Source organism: Penaeus japonicus, unplaced genomic scaffold, assembly GCF_977035675.1.
Source record: "Penaeus japonicus unplaced genomic scaffold, GWHDUDI00000001_assembly GWHDUDI00000012, whole genome shotgun sequence".
In the NCBI taxonomy this organism is placed as follows: Eukaryota; Metazoa; Arthropoda; class Malacostraca; order Decapoda; family Penaeidae; genus Penaeus; species Penaeus japonicus.
The window spans coordinates 111,421-121,963 of NW_028234414.1; the positions used below are offsets into that span (position 1 = coordinate 111,421).

The window sequence follows — 10,543 nt, forward strand, 5'->3', positions numbered from 1 at the left end:
ACACTTCTGTTTCAATGCAGGTATAAAATAATATAGTCTTCATAATGGAAAAAACATACACCTGAGAAATGGTGTAACATAAACAAAACATGTCTTTACTTGTAGTAAAATAAGCGTAAAATAAAAGACATCAACCATATTGGTGGAACATGGGAGACATTACGTATGTCAAAGAAAACGGACCCGCCCGTTCGGGGACTTAAACTAAACTTTTATATTTCTAAATTATTACTATCATTTATTCATCATCACCATTATTATTATCATTGGTTATCATAAATAAGTCAATTACCATTATCATTAGTTCTATTATCATCATGAAGTGTTAATCATCAATATTATCAGTGATGATTACTTTATCATTAATATTGTTATCATTACCACCATCACATTATGAAACTTTTCATTATCATCATTATTCGTTGTTGCTTTTTGTTGCCATTATCTTTCTTCATTATCATCAGGGTCTTTGTCATCACTGACAAAGATCTCGCAACAACACCACCAACAAAAGCATGTAGGAGAACAAGAACAGGAAAATCACCATCAAATTAACAATAATAATAAGAAGGATGATAACAATGATAATTTAATAGAAAATAGGAGTAATAATAATAGTATTCTATTAAAATAATAATGATAATATGAATAGCACCATTTTGGGGATGATGAGCTCGGATGATCATATTTCTTTTAGATAATCATGAAAATAATGAATGATAATATCAATGATAATTAAGATGATCATACTTATTATTATCATAATTATTATAACTAATCATTATAACATTTATAGTATAAAGAAAATATAGAAAAAACTCGAGTAATTCTAGTTTTATAAAATAATCTATGAAAATAGTTTTATTGAAACAATCATAGAATAAAGAAATAAAAATCAATAAAATTAATGATAAAAGATGCAAAAAAGATTCCCTTATATAAATTATAACAATAATTGTTATCAAATTCCATGAAGACAAAGAAGAGAAAAGAAACAAAAGCAAAATGGCTTTCTCTGGCGCCTTTAAGAAGTCACTCGCTTTCCAATCACGCCTTTTTTACCATCCTTATCCTTGGCCCTGTTCACTTCTCCGCCCTTCTCGAGGAGCGTCTCTGCAACAGCATGATAGCCGTTCTGGGAAGCAAGGTGTAAGGGAGTCCAACCTGAGGGAGGAAGATGCTTGTGTTAGACGTCTGTTTGTGAGTAATGAATGTGAGAAGGGAAGTGAGGATGACAATGCGAAGGTGAATGTGAGTGAAAATGACAGGAAGAAGGTGAATGTGAGTGAGAATGACAATGAGAAGCTGAATGTGAGTGAGAATGACAATAAGGTGAATATGAGTGAGAATAAAAATGAAAAAGTGAAAGTGAGTGTAAATGAGAGTTAAAAGGTGAATATGAGTGAGAATGACAGTGAGGTGAATGTGAGTGAGAATGACAGTGAGAAGGTGAATATGTGTGTGAGAGTGACAGTGAGAAGGTGAGTGAGTGAGAATGACAATGAGGGGAATGTGAGTGAGAATGACAGTGAGAAAGTGAATGTGAATGAGAATGACAATGAGAAGGTGAATGTGAGTGAGAATGAAAATAAGGTGAAATTGAGTGAGAATGAATATGAGAAAGTGAATATGAGTGAGAATGACAGTCAGAAGTTGAATGTGAGTGAAAATGATAATGATAGTAGAATGTGAGTGAGAATAACAATGAGAAGGTGGATGTGAGTGAGAATGAAAATGAGAAGGTGAATGTGAGTGAGAATGACAGAGAAGGTGAATGTGAGTGAGAATGACAGTGAGAAGGTGAATGTGAATAAGAATGACAGTGAGAAAGTGAATGTTAATAAGAATGACAGTGAGAAGGTGAATGTGAGTGAGAATGACAATGAGAAGGTGAATGACTGAGAATGAAAATGAGAAGGTGTATGACTGAGAATGACAATGAGAAGGTGAATGACTGAGAATGAAAATGAGAAGGTGTATGACTGAGAATGACAATGAGAAGGTGAATGTGAGTGAGAATGACAATGAGAAGGTGAATGACTGAGAATGACAATGAGAAGGTGAATGAGTGAGAATGACAGTGAGAAGGTGAATGAGTGAGATTGACAATGAGAAGGTGAATGTGAGTGAGAATGACAATGAGAAGGTTGAATCGTGAGTTGAATGTGAGTGAGAATGACAATGAGAAGGTGAATCTGAGTGGCAATGACAATGAGAAAGTAAATGTGAAAGAGAATGAAAGTGAGAAGGTGAATGTGGATTGGGACATGTGACTGAGAATGACAATAAGAAGGTGAATGTGAGTGAAAATGAAAATGAGGTGAATGTGAGTAATAAGGAAGAGTGAGAATGAAAATGAGAAGGTGAATGTGAGTGAAAAATGACAATGAGAAGGTGAATGTGCGAGAGAGAGAGATTGAGAATGACAATAAGAAGGTGAATATGAATGAGAATGACATGAGAAGGTGGATGCGAGTGAGAATGACAGAAAGTAGGTAAATGAGTGAGAATGACAATGAGGAGGTGGATATGAGTGAGAATTACAATGAGAAGGTGAATGAATCTGAATGACAAAGGGATGGTGAATGTGAGTGAGAATGACAATGGCAAGGTGAATGTGAGTGAGAATGGTAATGAGAAGGTGAATGTGAGTTAGAATGACAATGAGAAGGTGAATGTGAGTGAGGATGACAATGAGAAGGTGAATGTAAGAGAGAATGACAATGAGAAGGTGAATAAGTTAGAATGACAATGAGAAGGTGAATGGCCGTTAAAGGAAGCACAGTGTAAGGGAGTTTCATCTGAGGGAGGAAGAAGCTTCTGTTAGACGTCTGTTTGTGAGTAATGAGCGTGAGAAGGGAAGTGAGGATGACAATGCGAAGGTGAATGTGAGTGAGAATGACAGTAAGAAGGTGAATGTCAGTGAGAATAACAATGAGAAGGTGAATGTCAGTGAGAATGACAATGAGAAGGTGATTGTGAGGGAGAATGAGACTAGTTTTAGGAATGAGATTAATAGAGATGATTAGGGTGATAAGGGTAAGGGCTAGGAATAGTATGAATATTTTGAATATTAATAAAATTGCAAATACTTAGAATGTTAATGAAAATAAGAATTATGAAAAGGTATAGAAACAATGAGATAATGAGAAAGAATGTTATAATGAAAATGAATGTTTGATAATCATTTATCAATAATATATAAATATTTTTTTATTACTATGATAATTATTGTAATTTTTATTGTTTTTATTATTATATTTACGAAGACCATTGCAATAATAACAGTAATCATGGTAGCTATAATGATAGCAATGGTAATAAAATGATAAAAAAATATCAATCATAATGATAGAAATATTAATAAAGATAACTATGACAATAACTTGAATAATAATGATAATGAGGAAGATATAGAAATAATAATGAAGATAATAATAATGATAAATTCTTAGTAATAATGATAATTATATTAATATTGATAATGATAATAATGATAATGGAAAATATTAATGATGATAAAAAATAATAACAGCGATGATGATAATTTCTAAAAATGATAATAACAAAAAAAAAAAAAAACTAATCATTATCACTAAAAATAATTGCATTATCATTAATGTTGTAATTACAATTCCATAAATAAATTTATAATCACTTATAATCAATATTTAAAATATTCATTATAATAAGAATTATCATAATCAATAAATATTATTTCCATCATTACTGTTATTACTATCATTATTCACCTTCCAATCACCTCATTATTATCATTATATCATTATTTCATAAGTTCCATCATTATCATGAGAGTGTTATTCATCATATCATATATATTTCCTTCCTTAATATTTGTGGGGTTTTCTTGGCACATTCGTGCAGTAAAGATTAAAAATATTATATTAAAAGATAAAATATTCGTGCAGTAAAGATCAATATAAATAAGTAAAGATAAATATAAGATAGTTCGTGCAGTAATTAAAGATGTTCTTTGAAGCATTGAAAACACGTGGTGGGTTGTTGAGGTCTGCTAATTTATTCAAAAAATCATATTGATATTAGTAGAAATGGGAGTTAACAATTTAATTTAATTTAGTAGAAATGGGAGTAGAACAATGATAGTTATAGTAATGAAATAATCAATGATTATATGAATAGCTCCATTGATGATGATTATGATTGATGAATCAGTGATGATCATATTTCTTGTAGATAATCAGGAAAATGATAATGACAATGTCAGTAATAATTAAGATGATCATACTTATTATTATCATAATTATCATAACTAATCATTATAACATTTATAGTATAAAGAAATATAGAAAAATCTATTTTTTTCTTAGTTATAAAATAATCTATGAAAATATTTTATTGAAAAATTTATAGAATAAAGAAATAAATATCAATAAAATTAATGATAAAAGATGAAAAAGATTCCCTTATTAAATTATAACAATAATTGTTATAAAATTCCACAAAGACAAAGAGGAGAAAAGAAACAAAAGCAAAATTCTTCTGGTGCCTTTAAGAAGTCACTCGCTTTCCAATCGCCTTACCATTATAAGCCTTGGCGTTCACTTCTCCGCCCTTCTCGAGGAGCGTCTCTGCAACAGCATGATGGCCGTTCCAGGAAGCCCAGTGTAAGGGAGTCTGACCTGAGGGAGGAAGATGCTTCTGTTAGACATCTGTTTGTGAGTAATGAGCGTGAGAAGGGAAGTGAGGATGTCAATGAGAAGGTGAATGTGAGTGAGAATGACAGTAAGAAAGTGAAGGCGAGTGAAAATGACAATGAGAAGATGAATGTCAGTGAGAATAACAATCAGAAGGTGAATGTGAGTGAGAATGACAATGAGGTGATTGCGAGGGAGAATGAGACTAGTTTTAGGAATGAGATTAATAGAGATGATTAGGGTGATAAGGGTAAGGGCTAGGAATAGTATGGATATTTTGAATATTAATAAAATTGCAAATACTTAGAATGTTAATGAAAATAAGAATTATGAAAAGGTATAGAAACAAGAAGGAAAAGAAAAATAAATATATGTATGATAATGAGAAAGAATATTATAATGAAAATGAATGTTTGATAATTATTTATCAGTGATATATATATTTTTTATTACTATGATAATTATTGTAATTTTTATTGTTTTTATTGGGGGTGGGGGGTTATATTTATGAAGACCATTGCAATAATAACAGTAATCATGATGCTATAATGATAGCAATGGTAATAAAATGATAAAAAAATATCAATCATAATGATAGAAATATTAGTAAAGATAATTATGTCTATAACATGAATGATAATGATAATGATGAAGATTAAAATAATAATGAAGATAATAATAATGATAATTCTAATAATAATGATAATTATAATAATATTCATAATGATAATAATGATAATGAAATATTAATAATGATAAAAATAATAACAGCAATGATGATTTCTAATAAATGATAATAACAAAAATAATCATTATCACTAAAAAATAATCATTTTCATTAATGGATAATTACAATTCAAAAACAAATTATAATCATTTATAATCAATATTTAAACATATTCAATATAATAAGAATTATCATAATAATCAATGAATATTATTTCCATCATTACTGTTATTACTATCATTATTCACCTTCCAATCACCATCATTATTAGCATTATATCATTATCAATTCGAAAGTTCCATCAGTTATCCCATGAGAGGTAGTGTTATTCATCAGTATCATAAAATTAGTTCCTTCCTTAATATTTGTTGGGGTTTTCTTGCCACGATTCGTGTAGTAAAGATTATATATATTAAAGAGTACTATTCGTGCAGTAAAGTATAAATATTATATTAAAGATAAATATGCGTGCCAGTTGAAAGATTAAATATAAAATATTTAAAGACAAATATAAGATATTCGTGCAGTAAATAAAGATGTTCTTTAGCCATTGAAACACGTGGTGGTGTTTGACCGTCCTGCTAATTTATTCAGAAACATCATATTGATAGAAAATGATTTATACTTCTGTTTCAATGCAGTTAAAATATATAGTCGTCATAATGGAAAATCTACATACAACCTGATATAATGGTGTAACATATAACAAAACATGTTCCTTTCTGTGTAGTAAATAAGCCGTAAAATTAAAAAACAATCTAATATTGTGGAACTATTGAGTAAACATTACGTATGTCAGAGCTACTAGAAAACGGACCCGCCGTTCGGGGGGACTTAACTAAACTTATATTTCTAAATTTATTACTATCATTATTCATCATCACCATTATTATTATCATTGTTATCATAAATATGTCATTACCATTAGCATTAGTTCTATTATCATCATGAAAGTGTTATCATCAACATTATCAGTGATGATTACTTTATCATTAATATTGTTATCATTACCTTCATTAACATTATGAAACTTTTCATTATCATCATTATTATTGTTGCTTTTGTTGCCATTACTTTCTCCATTATCATCATTGTCTTTGTCATCACTGACAAAGACCTCGCAACAACACCACCAACAAAAGCATGTAGGAGAACAAGAACAGGATCACCATCAAAATAACAATAATAAGAAGGAGGATAACAATTGATAATTTAATAAAAATGGGAATAACAATAATAATAATAGTAATGAAATAATAATGATAATATGAATTGATTGATTATGATTATGATTAATGATGAGGATGATCATATTTCTTTTAGATAATCATGAAATAATAAAGTTATTATCAATAATAATTGAAATCATCATACTTATTATTACCATAATTGTTATAACTAATCATTATAACATTTATAGTATAAAGAAATATAGAAAAATCTATTTATTTCTATTTTATAGAATATTCTATGAAAATATTTTATTGAAAAAATCAGAAAATAAAGAAATAAATATCAATAAAAATAATGATAAAAGATAAAAAAAATTACCTTATTAAATTATAACAATAATTGTTATCAATTCCATGAAGACAAAGAAGAGAAAAGAAACAAAAGCAAAATTCTTCTGGCGCCTTTAAGGAGTCACTCGCTTTCCAATCGCCTTACCATTCTCATCCTTGGCGTTCACTTCTCCGCCCTTCTCGAGGAGCGTCTCTGCAACAGCATGATGGCCGTTAAAGGAAGCCCAGTGTAAGGGAGTCTCACCTGAGGGAGGAAGATGCTTCTGTTAGACGTCTGTTTGTGAGTAATGAGCGTGAGAAGAGAAGTGAGGATGTCAATGCGAAGGTGAATGTGATTTAGAATGACAGTTAGAAGGTGAATGTGAGTGAGAATGACAATGAGGAGGTGAATATGTGTGAGAGTGACAGTGAGAAGGTGAATGAGTGAGAATGACAATGATGATGAGGGGAAAGTGATGTGCGAATTGAAAAGTGAGAATGACAGTGAGAAAGTGAGTGAGTAAGAATGACAATGAGAAGGTGAATGTGAGTGAGAATGACAATGAGAAGCTGAATGTGAGTGAGAATGACAATAAGGTGAATATGAGTGAGAATGAAAATGAAAAAGTGAAAGTGAGTGTGAATGAAAGTTAAAAGGTGAATATGAGTGAGAATGACAGTGAGGTGAATGTGAGTGAGAATGACAGTGAGAAGGTGAATATGTGTGAGAGTGACAGTGAGAAGGTGAATGAGTAAGAATGACAATGATGACATTTATAGTATAAAGAAATATAGAAAAATCTATTCATTTGTATTTTATAGAATAATCTATGAAAACATTTTATAGAATAATCTATGAAAATATTTTATTGAAAAATTCATAGAATAAAGAAATAAATATCAATAAAATTAATGCTAAAAGATGATAAAGATTCCCTAATCAAATTATAACAATAATTGTTATAAAACTCCATGAAGACAAAGAAGAGAAAAAGAAACAAAAGCAAAATTCTTCTGGTGCCTTTAAGAAGTCACTCGCTTTCCAATCGCCTTACCATCCTTATCCTCGCCATTCACTTCTCCGCCCTTCTCGAGGAGCGTCTCTGCAACAGCATGATAGCCGTTCTGGGAAGCAAAGTGTAAGGGAGTCTCACCTGAGGGAGGAAGATGCTTCTGTTAGACGTCTGTTTGTGAGTAATGAACGTGAGAAGGGAAGTGAGGATGACAATGCAAAGGTGAATGTGAGTGAGAATAAAAATAAGAAGGTGAATGAGTGAGAATGACAATGAGAAGGTGAATGTGAGTGAGAATGACAATGAGAAGGTGAATGTGAGTGAAAATGACAATGAGAAGGTGATTGTAAGTGAGGATGACAATGAGAAGGTGAATGTGAGTGAGAATGACAATAAGGTGAATGTGAGTGAGAATGAAAATGAATGTGAGGATGGCAGTGGAAGGTGGAAGTGAGTGAGAATGACAATGAGAAGGTGAATGTGAGTGAGAATGACAATGAGAAGGTGAATGTGAGGATGGCAGTGGAAGGTGGAAGTGAGTGAGAATGACAATGAGAAGGTGAATGTGAGTGAGAATGACAATGAGAAGGTGAATGTGAGTGAGAATGACAGTGAGAAGGTGAATGTGAGTGAGAATGACAATGAGAAGTTGAATGTGAGTGGGAATGACAGTGAGAAGGTTAATGTGAGTGAGAATGACAATGAGAAGGTGAATGTGAGGATGGCAGGGAAAGGTGAAAGTGAGTGAGAATGACAATGAGAAGGTGAATGTGAGTGAAAATGACGATACGGAGGTGAATGTGAGTGAGAATGACAATGAGAAGGTGAATGTGAGTGAGAATGACAGTGAGAAGGTGAATGTGAGTGAGAATGACAATGAGAAGGTGAATGTGAGTGAGAATGAAAGTGAGAAGGTGAATGTGAGTGAGAATGACAATGAGAAAGTGAATGTGAATGAGAATGACAGTGAGATAATGATCATAATAATATTAGTAATGGAAATAATAATGATGATGTCAATGATGTTGATATATTAATTTATAAAAATAACAACAACAATGAATGGCAATGAATTTCATCATTATAGCTAGAGAGGTAAGAATTATTATAAAATTATTATGAGGGATTAATAGATGATTTACAATAGAGAGATATAGTGACAAATGGAAGGGAGATATATGGGGACAAGAAATAACATGATAATGACAATGTTAATGATACTTGGAATGAGGCTGTAAGTAAATGATAATGATTAAAAAGGACGCATATAATGCCAATGTAAAGGAATATTAATATGACAGTGATAGTGAACAGTGAAAGAATTGAAATGAGAATCCAAAATATCATGAAGGGAAAGTGAAAATGACAATATGAATAACAGGACAAGTGTTATCACATTGTCTGACCTTACACGAATAACTAAAGTTGTGATTATCATATAAGTGAGAATAAGTATCAGCAAGATGTATAAAAAAACAATGATTAATTATTTCCTGAAAGGATATAAGAATAATTTGGAAAGTGGTTACAAGGATTAGAATAAGATACTATGTACAATAAAAACAATTCTCAGCTAAGTGGAAAGAGATGGGAACAACACTTATGATGAGAATGAAGAAGAAAAAGGAGTCTGACAAAGGGCTATTTTTCAATATTCTTTAGGAATGAGAATGAAAAAAATATTAGTGAGAATGATATCTGAGAATATGGAAGGGGAAAGATAATGAAATTAGTGTATTATATAGATTAACTGAATAAAGATGAGTATCTTAGGATAGATACTATTTAAAGTACCTAATGAGCATCATCTCAGATCGTGTCCTTTGGAAAGGCCTTAACTCGGTAGCTGCCTCTAGAATACCCCACTACCATTATCTGCGTCTTCTACTTCGAACCAAAATACACAAGATGAAGGCTATACTATATCCGTAGCTGCTTAATAATTGACTCAAGACGCCAAGAGCATTGGCGCCTCTGTGGCTAGAGAAAAACCTCTGCCCTTAATTGACCTTTTTCTAAGGGCATTCTTATATAGGAAATGGAAAATAGCATGTTGGCTTCAAACAAGTGTATCCTCGCTCTCTCCAAATGAGGCAAAGTCCAAGCAACCATCCCTGGCCGGACCACACAACTGCATTTGCTTTATACTTTCGTCACTCCTCGTGTTAGCGATTAATCCCAGTCTGTCCAATGTGTCTTTCCTCCACAAGGGGGGGTGGGGGGGTGGGGGGGGGGGGGGGGGGGGGATTCTTCCAAGAGCCAGTCACCCAGGTACCAATGGCAACAGTCTATGGTATGAAGATTGCTATGGAACTGTCTCTCAGCTTCCAAAGCTGACCTCTTGCTCTTTCTCACACCACCTGATGGTTAGGACCCACTCTGACTGTCTTCTCACTCCAAAGTTGGGCACTATACATAAGTGAATATATAAGAATATATATATATATATATATATATATATATATATATATATATATATATATATTGAGAGATATATATATATATATAGAAAGACATATATGTCAATTATATGTCTATATATATACTATCTGATATATTATATATATATATATATTTCTATATAGTTATATATATATAATATATATATATATATAATATATATAT

At 31.5% G+C, this 10,543-nt stretch overlaps 1 long non-coding RNA gene across 2 annotated transcripts; it reads right to left on the reverse strand.

Moving 5' to 3' along the window:
* Positions 1-1,081: 1,081 nt before the first annotated feature.
* LOC147470706 (uncharacterized) lies at positions 1,082-8,647 on the reverse strand. 2 transcript variants are annotated; one of them, XR_015191399.1, is made up of 3 exons: positions 7,961-8,647; positions 4,563-4,661; positions 1,082-1,164 (listed from the first exon to the last, which is right to left on the reverse strand). It is a non-coding gene; the product is annotated as an uncharacterized LOC147470706 (long non-coding RNA). The 2 variants fall into 2 exon arrangements; XR_015191400.1 differs by lacking the exon at positions 7,961-8,647 and adding an exon at positions 7,072-7,262.
* Between the last annotated feature and the right edge of the window lie 1,896 nt (positions 8,648-10,543).